Genomic DNA, 20,218 nt, shown 5'->3' on the forward strand with positions numbered 1-20,218 from the left:
CTTCTATAAGGATGCCACTTTTGATGAACACTCAGATTTTGTCCTGGATTTTATTGTTTGAATGCTGTCATTTCTTCTGTACAATAGGAGCTATGATTACTGTAGACTTCAGTTTCTTTCCTTTCTCTTAGACATCAGATTCCAGCTACTATCAACTGCTTCCTCATTTACACCAAAGTTTTCATAATGGAACCCACTGTGTAGATGGCCTGGACAGGTGCTATACATAAGCTGCCCAGTATTTATTGAGTAACCAGAATGTGGGCTGAATCAAATAGAATATGCAGATACATACTGGAGTGACACCTTATTTTAGTAGCTGGCACTAGAGCTCCTCTTGAAGAAGGTGCTTTTTTGTGTAGGAAGACACTTTGATAAACAGTTCAGGAGTGTAGGTATATTTGAAGACAGAGGTAAGGAAGCACTTTTTTTATTAGCTTAAAAAAACCTTTTTATTAAGTATTTATAGTACTTTTAGAAGTATTGCATAAAGAGAGAAAAGAGAGAGATGGGGTCAGAGAGAGTGTGGATAGTGGGAAGTTGCAGTTGATGCTAAAAAAAAAAAAGGATGAGTCTTGGTGGATACCAATGCCGCTGGGATAGTGATGGACTTTTAGGAGCAGGGAATTCGAATTTCAGGTTATTTGTGTTCTTTATTTAAAACCCCTCAGGTTACTCCAAACCTTTAGGAGAGTCTGCTATACAAACAACCAGAAAAAGGGTTTGATTTCCAAATTGTGTGTCAGCAAGAGGGAAAAGAGTTGCAGGTGAGATGGGAGGGAGTCTAGGGCTCAGAAAAAGCAAGAACTCAGAGCCTGAAGTGATCCTGAGATTCTAAGCCCCAGGAACGTACAATCTTGGAGAGAACACTGGTCTTTCCCCAGGAGGAGGAAGAGGGACTTGAGTCAGTTTCAAAATCTCTGTGAACAAGGTGACTCAGACTGAGAACTGCATAACATTCCCAGTAGCTTGCTATTTCAATCATAATTTCTCAAGAGATGTTTATTACTGGAAAAACGACAGGGTCAGCAACCCTCTCTGCAGCCTCCCATTTACCAGTATCTCTAGGCCTCATTTTCCTCATATGTGAAAGCTGGAGAATGAACCTAGAATATCTCTATGGTCTTGGAGTCTACAGCTCTAATAATCTTTCAGAGAACAGATTTGTGGTTGCCAGGGGGTGGGATGGGGAGTATAATGGGTGAGGCGGTCAAAAGGTACACATCTCCTGTTATACAGCATGGTGACTAGTTAATAATACTGTACTGTACATTTGAAAGTTGCCGAGAGAGTAGACCTTAAAAACACATTTTTGTGTTCCTTTTTGAGATACAGTTACAGAGAAAGGTACAAACCTTAAATGTACCACTCCGTGAATTCTGACAAATGCGCATGCCTCTTTAACCCAAACTCTAAGCAATACACAGAGCTTTTCTATCACTACAGAAAATTCCCTCCTAGGTCAAGCCCCACTCTCGCCTCCAGGCCACCATTCTAACTCCTATCCCAGTGGATTAAATGCTAATTTAAAAAAGTTACTGTTCAATGCCAAGCTTTGTTTTATAATACGTCACAACAGCAGTGCTATTATTTCTCGCAAGTACTGTGAGATAGTATGTCCATTTTGCAGGTAAGACATTGAGCATTATAGAGGATAAATAAACTGCCCTTGGTTACCAGCTCTACCAACTGTAGCGACAGGACGTGAATGAAGCAGTGGGTTTTTAGGATCCCGCGCTCTTCACCTCCCTTTACGCTAAACTGCATCTCGAGACGGGTCATGGAGAGTCCACAATCACCTAAGAAAAATTATGAATCAAAACTTAACTGAAATCAATGCCACTTAAAACTTCCCAAACTTCCTGAGTAATCCTAAGGGCCATATGCATTACGTCCTATACTAAATGATTAGTTTCTACCCCAACTCCGCAGAAAACGGCGTAAGGGAGGGGTGAAAGGATGCAAATTCGACTTTACTGGTTAAAAGTCCAACAAGAGACGGCTTAAGTTCCAAGTGCCCCGTGGCAGTGTCTTGCCAATGGGTTTCAGCTCTGGGCAAGTTCGCTATGGATTCAGTGTGACCAAAGAAATGACAGTAGAACGTTCTTGGGGTGAAAGGGTTACACCCAACTTTATTCCCATGGTGGCAGATCAATCACTAAAATCTCATCCACTCGGAGCGAGTCTGCACACAAGTTGGTCTCTGCCTCTGGGTCCCTCTGCCCGCACAGCCATCCTCTGGGCCTCTGTCCTGGGCGCTGCCACCACTCCAGCCTCTGCTCTGCTCCCCTGCAGTCTTGCAGCCCTGCCACCGTGTCGCCCAGAGCACTGGGCAGGGCTCTCCATATAGAGTCAATAACGACGCATTGCCCACACGTGTGTAGTGAGCTAGCCAAGCAGGGCCAGGTGGGAATCCTGGCCACAGCGACCTTCACTTTATCCACAGGCAGGGCCGACGGGGAGGGTCCGGCGCCCCGACGCTCAGATGCTCGTTCCTCTGGCGCCAGAGAAGTCCTCACAGAACGGAGAAGGCATCAACACGCTGCCCAGGGCGACGGGACGCCGCCGCAGCGGGGCTCATCAGGCAGAACCAGAATTCAATCAGTTACCCGTCCTTCTCAGTGTCACCCTCGCGCCTCCCTGTCCCCGCACCCGGGATTCCCAGGCTCCTCTCCTGAGTTGACTCGGAGCCCTCGGGTCCCCCCAACTGCGCGGCCGCGGCTGTCATGGCAACCGTACGCCGCCGCCGCCGCTTTTTCACGCACGTCGCGAACTAACGGGCTCCGCGGCGGTGGCGGCCTGTGCCCACCCCCCCCCGGACCGCATCATCAACATCAGCCGACCTGCGGCGCCTAGGTAATGAATCCGAGGGCGTCCGCAGGAGAGCGAGTGGTGGGGTGGCCACGTTGACAGCCCCACCCCTCCCGCCGCGGGAGACGCCAGGACCTCGCGCGGCGCGGGTCGTCGGGTGCGGGCCGCCGTGCGGGGTAGGGGAGAGCATTGTGAGCGCGCAGCGCGCGGAGCATCATGGGGATTGTAGTGCAGCGACTCCTCCGAGTCCTGGCCTTGGCGCGGAGGTCTGGACGGGCGAACTACAAAGCCCGGCGGCCCCGACAGCTGGGAAAGACCGATAAACTTTGAGCGGACCGGGAGAGAGAAAAATCCCTCTTTGTGGTGAGGGCCCTCTTGAGTGGTGGCGGAACTGATCTCTGTGCGACGGGAAAGGGAAGTGGAGGTGAGACTTGGGCCTCCCGCCCCGCCATCGGGCCCGCCCCGGCTACAGCGCTCAGCCCCACCCCGCTGGGCCACCGCCCCGCGTAGTCTCAGAGATGAGCGGCCGCCCAAGTGTCAGGGCCTCGGGCCTTCGGCGCCTCTGACCCTCCCAGGTTGCTGCCTCTCGGTGCAGAACCGTATGTATGTCACACATTTGATGTGAGACCCGAGAAACTATTGTTAGCAGGCTTTTCTTCTTCCCTGATAGTTTATTTCTAGACATTTAATCATGTTTATGCTGGAGTAGCTCAGAAGTGTCAGCATATTAAACCCATTAATTAATAATTACTCAAAGGGCATTAATGTTTAAAGATAACGTGTGAAAGTAGATAAAAGATACAGTGCTATTATATAGCAGTATCTTTATTTCCCACCGTTTTGCATTTTTGCATCATATTTATTGGGGGTAAAGATTGCAAAATGGGTACCCCCCCCACCCCACTAGCTGGAACACTGCCTACACAGTTTGATTCGATTTTGAAGATTAGCTCAACTTTAAATTATAATAATTTTGAAGCACTTTTTTTTTTTTTAGCAGTTGGTAGTAATAATTATTTTCTTTGATTATTCCACTTTTTTTTTTTCAGAATTTCTCAGGAGCATGTTTTCAGTATGAAAAATGCCATGTTCTAGTTTTATTTTTAATGTTCTGGAATACACTTTAGTCCCTGGAGTTGGCTCTGACCCTGGTGGTAAGGAAGCTGACACAAATTTAGAAAACCTGCCTTGACTATCCTTGAAAAATTTTTCAATATGTAGATGATTGTCCTAGAGATTTCGTATTTTACATAGTGTGTTGGAAAAGTATTGATAGTATTGTGGGCTTATTTTGTGTGTGTCTGTGTTTAAACAAAAAAAACATAGGGTCCCTATAAAGTTCTTTTCTCTTAATTATAATGAAGCTAACTTTTACTTTTAAGTACCAATTTTGTACAAGGAGACTGAGAGTAAGTTCAGTAAGACTGTTAAAAAAATTGAGCCCTGAAGTTATATAAGATAAGGATTTGAAGTATCTTATTTATTCATTCAAGGTTAGGAATCCGTTATATGTTAGGTATTTTTATGCCAGGTGGTGGGAATGAAGAGAAAATAGGAGGTAGTCTGTGTCCTGCATGGCAAACACTTAAATCATCCCAACACGGTGGTAGAGATAGGTGTCAGCTGCTACACGAGCCCAAAGTGGGAATAGATAATAGGACAATGCTGATTATTGAATACTTAACTCTCTGTCAGGCATTGTGTAGCATATTTTGCATGCAGCCCCTTATTTAATCCTCAAACAAAACTGAGAAGTAGTTACTGTTATTTAGAGATGAGGAAATAGGCTTAGAGACCTTGCCCAAAGTCACAGCTGATAAGGTGTGAACCTAGGATTTCAACCCAGGTGGGTCAAACTCATCTCAACCATTAAGGCCATTCTCTGTACCCATTGGTAGAAAGATCCTGATTCTAATGAAATCAAGAAAAATCTCCAATTGGATGTGCCATTTGACTTGCACTAAGAAAGTTGAGTAAATGTTCACTGGAGAGAGAATGAAGAAAGTCATTCTAGGCAAATGGCACAACAGAAGCAAAGGACAGAGTTGAGTGTTTGTGTTTGGGGAACCTTAGGTTATTCTGATGACTGAATCCCAGAATACTTGCAGTGTAGTGAGAGAAGCCAGATCTTAAAGTACTTAGTACCATGATTAAGAATTGAGAAATTTTCTTCAAAATGGGGTGACTATTGAAAAATTTCAAGTAGACTTATTGGGTTGGTATTTTAGAAAGTAACTCCAGCTCCCTTATGAAAAATGGACCTAGGAGAAAACAGATTAGAATAGTGGTAGAGAAACTGGTCTTAGAAAAAAAAAAATCCAGTAGAGAAATAGAGTCTGAACTAAGCAGTTAGGATTATAGAAATAGATAGATTTTAGAAATATTTAAAAGGTAAAATTGATATAACTTAGTAAGAGTTTGGGTGTTGGGGGCTAGAAAGATTTGCAACACTAAGACAAATAATTCCTAGTTTTCTGGCTAGGATGACTGACAGGATAGCGAAACCATTGATTGAGATGGGGAGGAGCAGGATTTTGTTGGGGAGAAAGATAAAGATAAATCAGTTCAGCTTTGAGTTTTGTTTATGGTTCCTGTGGGATATTCAGGTAAGGATGCCTTTGGATCTGCAGTTCAGGAGAGGGCTCAGGGCTGGAGGTAGAAGATGGCTTGTAGGTAAGTAGTTGAAGTTACAGGAGAGAATAGAACAGCCCACATAGGAGGAATGTGTAGAAATGGAAGAGGAAGAAGTGTGAACGTGAAACTCTTGGGAAGCAGCAGCATTTAAGGGGTGTGTGTGAGTGTGTATGTTTAGGGGGGACCATGTTTGAGAGGAAGAGGGAGAAGAGTGCACAAATGAGGCTGAGAAGGAGGCGGGAGGAAGGAGAACAGAGAGCATGCGTAACAAATGACAAAGGAAAAGACAGAGGCAGCAAGTGGTCCTTGAAGAGGGCAAGTAAGATCAAGATTGGCAAGTGTCCGCTGGATTTGGTGGCTACAGATCATTTCTGAACTTTGTAAAAATGAAGAAGAGGAATCTGAACATCGGAACCGAAAAATGTTACATTTTCCCACAATAATACATATACAAAAGAAAATGAAAGAATGAACCCCTGTGTAGCCTTCACCTAGCTTGAAGAATGAACATGTAACCAATTTTGTTTCATCTATTACTCCTGCCCCCAGCTGGATTATTTTAAAGCTAAACTCAGATATCGTATCTTTTTATCTCTAATTATTTCAATATGCATCTTTAAAAGTTAAGGATTCTTTTTAAAAAACTAGTATTTTATATTGTGATTTAATGTAAAAAGCTGAATATTGTAATTACCTTAAAATTAACAATATACACCTGTATAAAGTTTATGTAAAATTTAACATAAAATTTCCAGGCACTCTTCTTTCTAAAGGAGCTTGACTACAAAAAAAAAGAGAGATTGAGGCAGTAACTAAAAAAGGTTTATAGGGTTTTTTGATTTTTGTTTTTTAAAAACTTGACAATGAGCTATTAGGGAAAGAGCCAAGAAAGAGGAAATGTTTGAAGATGTGATAGGTGAGAGAGGAGGGAACTGATAAAGGTCCCTGAAAATGTAGGAAAGGATGCGATGAACAGGGTGAAAGAGTTAGTCTAGAATTAGATGGTTGCATTTTCCCTATCAACTAAGTGCTAGCTGTGTTCCTAGGCAATGTGCTAGGGTTGATAGGAGGAGGTTTGTCCTCGCGAAGAAAAGAAGTGTGGATATATATGGGTTTGGTGGTGAAAGGTGAGAGTTCAGAGCTTATGATCTGTAAGAGGTGGATAGGAAAAAAAAGGTTAACTGATGAGAGAAGAGATTGGGGCTGGGAGATGAGAATGGTGGAGATTTGGGATAGCCACCTTGGAAAGGGAACTTGAGCCCAGGGCAAGGAAGTATTGTATCATTGAGCTGAGATTGGAATTCAGTGATTTTCAATGACAGCAAAACATGATATGGTGTGGATGTTTTCCCTTATATTTTGATTAATTTACTAAGGAGAGCTTGAAATATTGAGGAAACCAATAGCCTAGTGTGTTACTGCGGAGGCGAGAATCTAGGCCAAGAATTTAGGTTTAGACTATTTCTCAGCAAGTTTAGATTTAATCATTTAACTGATCATTATCTACTTTGTGTAAATAACACAGTGAAAGTAAAGGCCCTTGCAGATCTTTTGTCTTAATGCTTTATTTTCTCAACGTGTACGGTGGGATTCTTTTATTGAGAACATTTCTTCAAGGGTCATTTACTAGAGTGTGGTGTCGTGGAAGGGGTCAGATATATCTACGTCCAGTTCTGGAACTACAACTTCTGTTCTTTATGATCACGGTCATGTTTCCAAACCTGTGCTCTTACTCAAAAAAAGATGTTATACTAGCTATTTTTTAAGATTGGGGAAGTCTAGACAGTTTATGGAGGTAAACTCTTAAGCGCTCAGTAACTGAAGGCATTTCTCTTCAGCACTTCCTTACCAACAGTGTGGCAGGATGGTCAGTTCTGTTTGATAAAAGGCCATGTTCCGTGACTTTACCTGACCTTAAAAAGCAGGGAATTAAGGTAGTAGTTCTGTTCCAAAATGCTGATTTGATCTGTAAAAGGATTCATCAATTATTCTCTAAACGAGTCTTCTGTAAACACCATAAAATGTTCTTTAATCGACTGATAATAGTAACGTCTTTACCTTGGTTTTGTTGTCAGAGAAGCAGAGAGTTGCACACGTGATTTGAGATCCCAGTAGTTCTGAAATTCTTTGATTTTCTAACTATATCTCATCTCTGGATTGCTTTATATTAGGATTTTACTAATATTTGAGCATCTGTTTGGAAATGAAAGTATGTACCTATTTTAATATACTCAGCATTATTTTCTCTTCTTGATACCTGTCCTTACATAAGGTAGACCTAGTGAAAGTATGCCTTGGTATACTTAGTAAGTGGGCCATATCCAGGCATTTACAGCATAGATGAGAGTAGTTAAAAAAGTGGTGCAGTTCCAAGGAGAATTATATAATCTTCACTAAATGTCTTTAGATGTGTTTCTTTTGCTAGGGATGGTTTGGTTGTGGTCCTGTTTGAAGGTATGGAGAAGAAATAAGTAACTTTCAAGTCCCTTTCTATCTATCTAATTCTAAATTAGTAATTGTCCATTAAAAGCTCCTATTAAGGAGCCTATTAAGAAGTGAGCTTTAGTTTGAAATTGTTATTCTTTCTGATATTCTTTTGATATAAAGATACTTTTGTGTACACTTGTATAGTTCATATAATCATGCCTGTATTGTTCTGTGTACTGTGCTTAGTTACTGACTGCCAGTCGTATTTACTTCCCAAGGTATTCTGGAACTCTTTAGAATGAGAATTACATGGACATTTTATCAAGCACATGTGCCTTGTATTTCAGTTTGTAAAACATTGTGTGCCCCTACATCAAATATTGCACCAAATCTGACATCACACAAATAAGATCTGGCCCTTCTCTTAAAGGAATTTACTGTCTAGGCAATGCTCTTGTCAATATTTAGTTGTGGTATATGCAGTCTTGTGTTTCTTAAGGAGATAGTTTCCAAAGAATATAATGTATTTTATTTCTAGCTCTCATAACTTTCACATGTTTGAGGGACAAAGAATATAACTTCATTTGTTGTATTTCAGTATTGGACTCCTTTTATTCCTCTATCACCATAAATGTCTTTATACTTCAGTACCCTTTCCTTCCTGATTTTCTCTTCTTTTCATTTTTCTTGGTGATTAGGAGATAAGAAGAAATGAATGAGAGGGAACTAGAAGGTTCTGTTTTATTTATCTACTTGGGGGATATAGGTATTTCTATACTCCTCTTATTTCCTCTGCATTATTATATATTCTTTGAAGTCAAGGAGTATGTAGGCCTTACATGGTTTCTTACATATGCATGGGTATTTGCTAAATAAGGTAGGTGCTTACTAAATAGTGTAGACTGGATGATGAATGTATGAATGAATGAATGTGATAATAAGATTACTTTATAAAGTAATACAGAACAGGGTTTTGAAAGGTTTTATGTTTTATCATTCAAAGCCCTATGAAATTAAGGAACAATAGTATTTAATTGTATAGGCAACCGGAACAAAATGCATTCTTTATTTCATCACTACTACTTAGCCTTTTATTTTATTGTTGGATTAGTTGTAACTTTGAACGAGTTGATGTATTCTGAAGGAATTAAAGGTGTTAGAGTAGAACGAGCCAATAATGCAGGCTCTGAGTTAGACACATCGGGTGCAAACCCAAGCTCTGGGCAAGTTTAAATTCTTTAAAGCCTCAGCCTCCTCTTCTATTAAATGGGAGTAACCATTTTTATTTAGTAGTGTGGTGAGGATTAAATGAGGTAATGACAAGAAAGTCATTTTCATGTTGCCAGGTGTGTAGGAAGCATTCAGTAAATGTTACTATTATTTCCATGCTAAAATGGTATTTATTTAAAATAAGGCTTTCAAAATACAATTTGTAGTTCAAGCTGCCAACTTGAGACAGTGTGGCAGATGATAAATATTTTCTGTCTGCTGCTTCAGTGTTTCAAAGATGCCAGTGGAATTTAGTACATGGGCAGAAATTATTGTAATGGTTACTTCTGAGAAACATTTAAGCTCTTAGGATATCCGTCTAGATTCTTTTTATGCTGCATGGACAGTTATTTTTCTCTTTTTCTCTTTACCAGAGCTCAGGTAAGGAAACAAATGAAAAAGCCTCATTGCTATATACATACTCCTGTTATCTCTGGGTTTGTGATCGAGTCATATTCTGCATTATTCATGGCAAGCTGCAGCCCTTGAACGTACAAACCAACAGGAAGAGATGAAAGGTACTGTTGTTTTCAAACTTAATTATATTGGTGACCAGTACTTACATAGGAGGTTAATTTATTGCTATTAAAACATATTTCAAGAATGTACATGAAGTAAGCTGGACTTTGGTTATTTGGATAAACATTTTTAAAAAACATGGAGCCTGGACATTGGTGGAATTCAGTGTGGTACAAAATGCTGAAAATCAAACTTGATTTGTTGTTTTGCTGCCAGTGTTTTAACTAGTGTGTTATTTTGTTCATGCTGATATAGTGAGAGCTGCCTCAGTGTTTCTGAAGTAAATATCTACTTTTAGGAATTTAGGAGTCGAGGAAGGAAAAGTAGCAATACGAGAAATGGAAGTGTGAGAATGAAAATAGCTTAATCAGAATTTTTTTCTCAAGCCCCATATGTTATTATGACTCATTTTGATAGATATCGCTCTCCTAAAATAATAGTTTGAAAAAATGTTTTCCTTCCTATTTAAAAACCTTTACTGTGGAGATGAAAGAATTATAAATATTCTGATCTCATCAAAAAAATTATTGGTGACGTCTTATGCAGTTTTGGGTTGTGGATATAAGCTAGTTTTTAATTTTCCCAAATACATGTGTTAGTCTTGGTATGAAATAAAAATCCAAGTGTGTTGGGAGATAAGGTGTGTGTGTGTGAGAGATAAGGGGTGTATGTGTGTGTGTGTGTGTGTGTGTGTGTGTGTGTGTGTTGTGGGTGGATTTAAAGGAGAGAAGAGTGTGGTTGGGAGATAAGGGTGTGTGTGTGTGTGTGTGTGTGTGTGGTGGGTGGATTTAAAGGAGAGAAGAGTGTGGTTGGGAGATAAGGTGTGTGTGTGTGTGTGTGTGTGTGTTGGTGGATTTAAAGGAGAGAAGAGTGTGGTTGGGAGATAAGGGTGTGTGTGTGTGTGTGTGTGTGTGGTGGGTGGATTTAAAGGAGAGAAGAGTGTGGTTGGGAGATAAGGGTGTGTGTGTGTGTGTGTGTGTGTGTGTGTTGGTGGATTTAAAGGAGAGAAGAGTGTGGTTGGGAGATAAGGGTGTGTGTGTGTGTGTGTGTGTGTGTTGTGGGAGATAAGGGTGTGTGTGTGTGTTGTGGGTGGATTTAAAGGAGAGAAGAGTGTGGTTGGGGTTGTAGCTGGCGAGAGAGTGGCCCCAGGGCCTTATTTGTTATGTTTAGAGCTGACTCATGAAAGAGACAAGTCATAAAAAGCCAAATGAAGCAGTATTTCCTTCTTGGTCTGAGCCTGAACCTAAACTGAGGTCTTTTTTTCGTTTTGAGCATAGAACTCTCCTTAAATATACTACTTGGGTCATTCTGTATAGGGCAACCTTCCTGGATCAGTTCAGCAATAAAAAGGGCAAGAAGAGCCTATATTCATTTTCGAATACCTGGTAAACTCAAAGTAAGAGAAATATTATCATGTATTAAACATTGCTGAAATGTTCCATGACTTACGTAACATGACTTTTTAGAAGTCCTAGAAACTTTTCTAATGTATATTAAAATGGATTTTAAAAAACCTCTAAATTTCAGGATTTAGGTGAAAAATAATTAAAGACATGGTGTAGCTTCTAGGAATTTATAATGTAAACTGGGTCACTTGATTGCCTGTTTTTTTTGAAGAAAAATTAGCTGTTCCAAACCTCTGGATTAATGTTGAGTGTGGAGTAAAAATCATAGCTTACATTGATTCAGTGCTCATTATTTGCTGGGAATGATACATTTAATTTTTTCAATAACCTTATGGTGAGAAATGTTATTTTCCCTATTTTATAGGTGTAGACCTAAGTCCTAGAGAAATTGTCTGAGGTCACAACTAAAAAGTTGTGACACCTAAATTCATACCCAGGTTTTTCTCTCTGAAATTCTTACATTGCTTTCACATGTGAATAGTTTAGGATATAATTCTAGGTTGGCAGTCTTCCTCCCTTTCCCTGTGCCCCCATTAGCACTTGGAAGATACAGATATACCTTATTTCATGGTGCTTTACTTTACTGTGCTTCACAGATACTGGGTTTTTTTTTTTAAACATATTGGAATTTGTGGCAAGCCTGCATCAAGCAAGTCTGTTGGTGTCATTTTTTTCAGTAGCATTTGCTGTTGAGAGTTGCTCAGAACAAAAGATTATTTTCAAGATGTTACTGTTCATTGACAAGGTACCTGGTCAGCCAAGAGCACTCATGGAAATGTACAGTGAGACTTATGTTGTTTCCATGCCTACTAACACAGCATCAGTTCTGCAGGCCATGGATCAAGGACTAATTTGAACATTCAAGTCTTGTTTAGGAAGTACATTTGTTAGACGATAGCTGCAGTAGATAGTGATTCTGCTGATAGATCTGTGCAAAGTAAATCGAAAACCTGAAAGGATTCCGCATTCTAGATACCATTAGAACATTTGTGATTTGTTGGAAAAGGTTAAAATACCGACATTTACAGGAGTTTGGAAGAAGTTGATCCCAACCCTCATGGGTGACTTTGAGGGGTTCAAGTCTTTAGTAGAGGAAGTAACTGCAGATGTGGTAGAAATAGTAAGAGAACAAGAATTAAAAGAAGAACCTGAGAATGTGATTGAATTGCTACATCTCATGATCAAACGTTAACAGATGAGGTGAGCACAAAAAGTGGTTTCTTGAGATGGAATTGATTGGCGAGCAAAGAAAGTGATTTCTCGAGATGGAATCTACTCTTGGTGAAGATGCTGTGAAGATTGTTGAAGTGACAACAAAGGATTTAGAATAATACATAAATTTCACAATTTAGAATATTATATTAACTTGACAAAGCAGCAGCAGGATTTGAGAGGACTGACTCTAATTTTGAGAGAAGTTCTGTGGGTAAATGTTATTACAGCATCACATGCTACAGAGAAATTGTTCATGAAAGGAAGAGTCAATTGATGTGGCAGACTTCATTACTGTCCCATTTTAAGAAATTGCCAGTTACCCCAGCCTTCCTCAGCCACCACCCCCTTCAGTCAGCAGCCATCAACATCCAGGCAAGACTCCACCAGCCTAAAGATTATAACTCACTGAAAGGTCAGGTGATGATTAGCATTTTTTAACAATGAAGTATTTTTTAATTAAAGTATGTACTTTGTTTTTTTTTTGGCTTAATGCTATATAGACCTATATGCTAAATAGATATACTTAATAGACTATAGTGCATTGTAAAAACTTTTACTTGCACTAGGAAATCAAAACATTGATTTGACTAGCTTTATTGTGATATTTGCTTCATTTTGGTGGTCTGGAAATGAATCTGCAATACCTCCAACTTATGCCTGTATAATTTCACTGTCTCCAGGCTTCCAATGTTCCTTTTAAAAAGTTCACTGTCAATATATTTCCTTTGTAGATAATATATCATTTCACTGTATTGTTTTTAGTGTTTTTCAGTTTTATTACATTGTCTCTAGGTATGGACTGACTTATTTTGAACCAGTGAATTATTGTCTTCTGTAGGTTTTGGAAATTTCTCAGCCATTGTATGCTTGAATATTGCCTGTCTCCTTTTTTCCTCTGGAATTCGCTATAGATATATGATAGACCATCTCTTTCTGCTCTATACATGTTATCTTTGCTTATTCTGTCTTTGTATGCTGCATTCTAAGCAATTTCTACAGCTCTGTCTTCTGGTTTCTTGATTCTTTCATATGTGTCTAATCTGCAATTCCTCAGTGCATTGAATTTTTGATTTCAGTGACTATATTTTTTAATGCTAGAAGTTCTTTCTTATTCTTTCTCATATCTGCCTATTCATTTTTAAATGTCTTGTCCCTATGTTTTTAAGTATACTTACTTTATAGCAACTAATGGGTTGTCAAGTGCTTTAGATAATAGTATTATTTCTCCTATGTATTATTTGACTACCTCATAATGAATTTTATTTTTTGTATCTTGAAATTTTAGATGTAACCTCAGTGGCAGTACTGTGAGGCTAGGTCAAGGATGTATCCTGTGCTTTTGTATTCTCTGAAGTGCCTAAGGAGAACTGGTGAATGAATAAACAATATTTAGTATGCCCATATAACAAGCAATAAAAAGCATCAAATGATGACGATACATGCAACAACGTGCTTGAATCTCAGAAGCATTATTCTAAATGAAAGAAGTTAAGCACCAGAATATATACTGTGTGACTCTATGTCACATTCTGGAAAAGACAAAACTATAGCAACAAGCAAACCAAAGAATGCATGGTGAGGGGATTGACTGAATAGTGGCAAGAAGGAATTTTCTGGGATAATGGAAATATTCTGTAGGTTGATTAAAGTGGTGAAAGTCAACTATACATTTTCCAAAAGAAACCAAATTTTACACTTAAAATTAGTGAATTTCATTGCACAAAAATTACATCTCAATAAAACTGATTTAAAAAACTAGCAAAACTCATTGATGGTTATAGAAGTCAGAATAATAACTGCTCTACAGGAAAAGTACTAACTATGAGAGGACATGAAAGATCCTTCTGGGGCACTGGAAATGTTCCGTATCTTGATGTAGGTGTTACTTGGGTGTGCCCGATGTTAAAATTCACTGAAGACTTGCATACTCTATATAAGCTGTATATTTCAATTATTAATACAAAAGGAAAAAGATAACTCTACAGAAGAGTTAAGTGTTTAAAGGAGAAAATATAGAAGAAAGTAGAGCAAAAGGACAGAGATGAAAGATAGAAAAGATAAGATAAAAAAATTGGAGGGTTAATGTGGGAAGTCCGATATCTGAAAAGGTGTTCCAGAGAGAGAAAACAAGAAATGGAAATAAATCATCAATGAAATAAATCATAAATTTTCCTAAAATTCAAAATATTAATTCCCAAATTGAAAGAGTCCCAAATAGACCCATTTCAAAGCACATCATCAACAATTTTAGAAAGCTTGTGTCAAAGAGAAGATCCTGCAAGTTTGCAGAAAGAGGAAAAACAGGTGACATAAAGGATCAGGAATTTGACTTCTGTCTTCTCAGTATTGAAACTTACAGGGTAATAGAAAAATGCCTTTAAAATGCTGAAGAAAAATTATTTCCAAACTAGCATTCAAGAGCAGTGAAACTATCACTGAAGTATGAGGTTAGAATGAAGGTGTTTTCAGACATGTACAGTCTCAAAACCTTTACCTCCCATTTATGGAAATGTGCTTTATAAAGGTAGGTGAGTAAACTAAGAAAGAGAAACATGGTACACAAAAAAGGATTCAATGAAGAAGAGAGAAAGGGGCTCCCCAGGATGAAAGAAGATGCCAAGTTGAACAGCCTTGGAAGGTAAATAGAGTTAGTGTCTTCCTCCAGAGCAAAACAAGCCTTTCTCCAGGCTTGCTTACAACCTTGGAAGAAACAAATAGTATTTTCCTTTGTAACAGAGGGTAGGCATGCACACTATTCAACATAATAGATATGAGTTCCCTAAACTTAGGGCTTCTCTCCTTTAATGCAGCCTACTGCATATGCAGATGTCACCTGGCCCACTGTATGTTGCTCTTTCAGAACGGGGGCTTGGGGAACTGGTGCAAAAAAGAAAAAGAAAGCAAGCAAGCCTTGGTTGGGTTGTCTTCTGGAAGTTAAATAGTTTTAACTTTTATGTTTTGGTCAATAACTCACTTTGAGTTAATTTTGTGTATGATACAAGATTTGAGGTTTAAGTTTCTTTCTGCATGTGGATAACCAGTTGTTTCAGCATCCTTTTCTGAAAAAAAAATTGTTCTTTCCTCAATGACTTGTATTGACAACTTTGTCAAAAACTAACTGGCCATATTTATACACCTCTAGTTTTGGACTTTCTAATTTGTTCCATTGGTCTATGTGTCTGTCTTTATGCCAATCCCACAATATCTTGGTTACTATAACTTCATAGTAAATTTTGGAGTCAGTGTAGTTGTCCTACTTCATTCTTTTTTTGAAACTGTTTTACCTATTCTGTGTTTGTATTTCCATGTAAGTTTTAGAATCAGTTTGCCAGTTTTTACAAGATAAGCTGCTGGGATTTTGATTGGGATTGCATTGACTCTCTGGATCACTTTCAAGAAAATTGACATCATATTGAGTGTTTCAGTTCATAAATGTGTGTGCACGCACTACACTTATTTCCATTAATTTAGGTCATCTTTAATTTCTCTTAGCAGTTTTTGATAAGTTTCATTGTTCAGATCTTGCACATATTATATTAAATTTGTCCCTGAGTATTTAATATTTCTGAATGACTTCATTGTTTTGACTTTTGTTTTCAATTATTTGTTGGTAGTATGTAGAAATACAAGTGATTTTTGTGTTTTGACTGTATTCTGCAACCTTACAGAACTCACTTATTATTGGTTATAGTAGCTATTGTAATTCCCTAGGATTTTCTCCATTAACAATCATGTTGTATGGAAAGCAATTTTACTTCTTTTCCAATATATATGCCTTTTATTCTTTTCTTACCTTATTGCACTGGTTAGAGCCTCTACTTATGTTGAATAGAAGGGGTGAGAGCAAATATACTGGCCTTGTTCTTAATTTAGGGGGAGAACATTCAGTCTTTCATAATATATATGATGTTAACTGTAGGTATTTCATAGATGTTTTTACTAAGTTGAAATTGTCTTAAGTTCTTAATTTGCTAAGAGTTCCTATCACGAATGGCATTGAATTTTGTCAAATCCTTTTTCTGCACCTTTAAGTTGCATTTCTAGTTAAGGTTTCATTTCTTGTCTCTTAAAATTGTATTGATTGGGTTTTCAATATAAGCCACTTTAAATTTTTGGCATAAATCCCACTTGCCATAATACATTATCCCTTTTATAAATATTACTGGATTTGATTAGCTAAAATTTAAAGATTTTTGTATCCATGTATCTGAGAGGTATTGACATCCCCTTCTTTTCATATAATTCTGGTTTTGGCATCAGGGTAATGGTGGCCTTAAAATATGAATTAAAAGTTTTCACTCAGGAAGAATTCACTAATGAAGCCATTTAGATCTGTAAGTTTTTTTTTCTTTTTTTGTGGGGAGATTTTAAATTACAAGTAAAATTTCATTGGTTAATATAGGACTATTCAGATTAATTACTCTGTTTCTTCTTGAGTAAGTTTTGATATATCATGACCATAGAATTTTTCCATTTCTTTAAGTCCTCATTTGCCTTTTAATATCTCTAAAGTTTGTAGTGATAGCCTCTTTTTCATTTCTGATTTTGGTAATTTGTGTTTTTCTCTCCCTTTCCTGGTCAGTATTGCTGGAGGTTTATCTGTTTTAATGGTCTTTCCAAAGAACCTGCTTTCGGCTACATTGAACTTTTCTGTTCTTCTGTTTCATTTTATTGATTTGTGCTCTTAACTTTGTTATGCTTTTCTACTTCTTTTGGGTTTAATTTGTTTTTATTTTTCTAGATTCTTAAGATAGAAGCTGAATGCAGGTGTCAGTAAACTACAGTCTATGGGCCAATCCAGCCTGCTACTTGTTTTTTTCAGTGGATCATGAACTAAGAGTGGTTTTCCCATTTTTTTTAATGGCTAAGAAAGTCAAAAAAGAGTAATGATTTGTGACATGAAATTAAATTAAATTCAGATGTCAGTGTCCATAAGTTTTTTTGGAACACAGCCACACTCATTTGTTTATAAGGCTGTGACTGCTTTTTGTGCTAGAACAATAGAGGAGTTGTGACTGACTCTCTGGCATCCTCTTTCCTTTGCATTGCCGCTTGCTGCACTATAATCACAATGGTTCAAGTACATAGTACTTGTCACTGTATTGTGACATTTTACTTTATTATTAGCATATACCCATCATGTCAAAATAAGAAAAGATTAGAAAAATGGACTTGACATGTTATATACTTTTAAAGCACAGTGGAGTGTGAATTATTAGATGACAAAGCACTGTGATTATTATGCAGTAATACTATGGCTGTGTTAAAGAAATACGGTATACACTGATATTACCAGATTAACCATTCATCACCATATTCCCATCTTACGGGAAAGCAATGGTCAGAAATTAGAAAACTTAAAAAAGAATGTCTTTCTTACCACAGCAGAATTTCTTTGTAAAAAAGGAAAAAAATCAGGCAGCACCCAAAGTAAGTTTCTGAGTGTCTCATTTGTTAGCTAAGCAAGGAATCATTTACTTATGGTGGCTTAACTAAATTGTGTTTGATTGTAGCAGCCAAAGATAATTGTCTGGAGAAAATAAAGACTATTAATCTTTGGGTGAGAATAGTTGCTGGAAGAGTTGAGGACATCAATAATTAATTAAACAATAAGGCAAATGATTTTGGTTGGTTTTCCTTGGCTCCTGATGAATTGAAATATTACCAATACAGCTCAATTATTTATTTGAGAAGACAATGTTAAGTTTGAAGTTACTAAAGAATTAATTTTCAGGAATAGTGTTCATGGAATAACTAAGACAATATTTACGAAATTTGAGAAAACACTTAATTCTATACAACCTGAAGTGGAATCTGCTAAGATGTGTTATAACTGATGGTGGTAAAAGTATGTACAGAATAGAAAAAGACTTAGGTGAAGAAATCTACAAAGCTGTGAAAATGTAAAGTGGTTAAAGTCTATGGTTATTCATTGTTTTATCAGTGAGTGCTTTTTAGAGAATATTTGAATCTGTCCTGTGATCGGGAACCAGTAGTATCTCAAGACTCAAGAGTGTTGCTCTTGTGGACTTAGCTGTCAGTTCCATGAATTCTTGTCAGAAATAGAAGTTGAATATACTTGCCTATCAAACAGCAGTTCAGTGACTTGCAGATGTAAGGTATATTATAATCTTTTGAACTTAGGGCTGATTTGGAATTTTCCTGAATGAGAACTGTCAAACATTATTATTGAACACTGAATGGCTTTGGAAATCATGTTTTTGCTGCAGACTTGATAATGTTTCTTAGTGAATTCCACTTCAAATTACAAGGCAAAACAGTGCTTATATGCAAACTAAAAGTTATTTCAGTGCCAACTAATGTTTGAATCATGAGTAATATCAAGATGTTTTATGTAGCTTTCCATGCTGTCAAAAGTTATTGCAAAGAATTGTGACATCCATTCCTATCCAGATATGCAGTAGATATATTTTCTGTGCTCCAAGTACAGTTTCAGCAGTATTTTTCAGAATTTGATCCAAGTGCAAAGGAAATTTCTGTATTACAGAATCCACTTAACTGGGTTATTGGAGGTACTTAACACCTAACTTTCATTGGAACTGATTAATACACAATGTAATGATATGCTAAAAGAGAAGTGTTGAGAGAAGAGTAAAGCCTTAAAATGCCTTCCAGACAAGGAATATGCTGAATTGAAACCATGTGCTGTGATATGATATCAGTATGTGACAGAAACTGTCTTGGTAAAACTATATTTTCAAACATGAAATACATAAAATCTTACTTAAAAAACAACATTAACATACGTATATTTGCAGGTGACCCTGATAATAGGGAACACTAACTTTGAATCCCAACTAAGTGAAATTCTATTCCTCCCAAGAGTTCCATTCTTATTAGTAGGCCTGTTTTACAAAAGGTTGTACTCAACTATTACTACTATGTTATTTTGAATTTCATCAATAAAAATTGTGGAAAATTTTGTCTCATTATGCAAATATTTACATAATATCTTCAGTTTTGTCGGCCCTCAAAGCCTAAAATATACTGGCCTTTTCCAGAAAAAGTTTGCTGACCCTTTCTTTGCTTCAATATATTTTATTCTGGATAGTTGTGTACCTGTACATATTACCAAATTAATGTTTCTGCCTCACAGTGACTTTAAGGGAAAATAATGTATGGAACCCCTTTGTGTGGATTTATTTATTACAGCTTATTCACTGTAATAAGGTCTTACTGCTTTGTGTTAACATTATAATTTGAGGAAGAGCCTTTCCATGGTTGTTCTGTACTTTGTGGGTAGGTTGGAATGTTGAAATTTCTTCATGTGTAAGAGTAGGATACAGTTAACTGAAGTAGGATTATCAACTAGCAGATGCTCCTTTCAAGGAACCTATGCTGGAAGAAGGCGCAAATAATATGTCCAAACAGCTTTATTTTCAAGAATGTACTGGAGTCAGTTGAAATGCCTAGAACAGATGTGGTTAATTTTAAGGAAGAGTTTTTAACTCCTCAAGGGGAAGAGAGGATGAACCAAGCTCCCCACTTAATTCTCTCAGGAAGGCATGGAGAAATACTTTGATTTTCTCTACTAGGTGTAATCATTGATTTACTGTTCCAGGAAAGAAGAGTAGGGCACTTTGAACTCTTTCCTAGATGTCATTCTTCTCTATCTCTGGACTTGCTACTCTTTGTAGTTTTGGGTGGAAAGTATCCTTACTAGAATCCTTGGAAGATTCTGGGAGACTTTAGGGGAACCTGGGAGAAAAGCCAGAATTACTTAGTCTGGAGGGCTTTGGTGGAAATCAAAGGTTCATATGATATTCTTCCTAGGGTCCTGTAATGGAAAAGGTTAATGATAGCTAGTTGCACAGACAAATAATTGTGGAGAATGACAGGATCATAAAGTAATTGAGCAAAAAGTTTGCTCATGTAGTTTAATTCACAGGTTTTTGCTTAGATATAAGTTGTGTCGG

At 37.7% G+C, this 20,218-nt stretch overlaps 1 protein-coding gene across 4 annotated transcripts in view; it reads left to right on the plus strand.

Moving 5' to 3' along the window:
* The first annotated feature begins 525 nt into the window (after positions 1-525).
* The window catches only part of KATNAL1 (katanin catalytic subunit A1 like 1), an 80,338-nt gene continuing 60,645 nt past the window's right edge, over positions 526-20,218 (plus strand). The window contains exons 1-2 of one of the 4 annotated variants that reach the window (XM_057489891.1): positions 526-3,235; positions 9,516-9,659. The gene's annotated coding sequence lies outside the window, so the exon portion shown is untranslated. Of the gene's footprint in view, positions 3,236-3,256; positions 3,415-9,515; positions 9,660-20,218 lie in introns of those variants that run through there. The other 3 variants (XM_057489911.1, XM_057489905.1, XM_057489898.1) reach the window with 3 other exon arrangements.

Source organism: Manis pentadactyla, chromosome 2, assembly GCF_030020395.1.
Source record: "Manis pentadactyla isolate mManPen7 chromosome 2, mManPen7.hap1, whole genome shotgun sequence".
NCBI lineage: Eukaryota > Metazoa > Chordata > Mammalia > Pholidota > Manidae > Manis > Manis pentadactyla.